Consider the following 410-nt stretch of genomic DNA (forward strand, 5'->3'; position numbering starts at 1 on the left):
CTCCTTGTCATGCCAGTAACATTGGAAGCCATCAGGACCATCAAGGTTAATTTTTTTTCTCATCAGAGAAGACAACTTTCTTCCACCTTTCAATGTCCCATGTTTGGTGAACCCTTGCAAAGTCCAAACGGGAAATTTTGTGGCGTTGAAGAAGACGTGACCTTTGAAGACGTTTTTTTGTTTCTGAAGCCCTTCTCTCGCAGATGCTGTCTGATGGTTATTGGGCTGCAGTCAGCACCAGTAATGGCCTTAATTTGGGAAGAGGATCGTCCCGTGTCTTGACAGCCCATCGGATCCTGCAGCTTAGAACTAGTGAAATTTTTTTGGGTCTACCACTTGACTTTTTTGTTCCATAACCCTCAGGATCATTTAAAAAATGCAAAATGACTGTCTTACTGCGTCCAACCTCA

The sequence above is a fragment of the Poecilia reticulata genome, linkage group LG18 (assembly GCF_000633615.1).
Source record: "Poecilia reticulata strain Guanapo linkage group LG18, Guppy_female_1.0+MT, whole genome shotgun sequence".
NCBI lineage: Eukaryota > Metazoa > Chordata > Actinopteri > Cyprinodontiformes > Poeciliidae > Poecilia > Poecilia reticulata.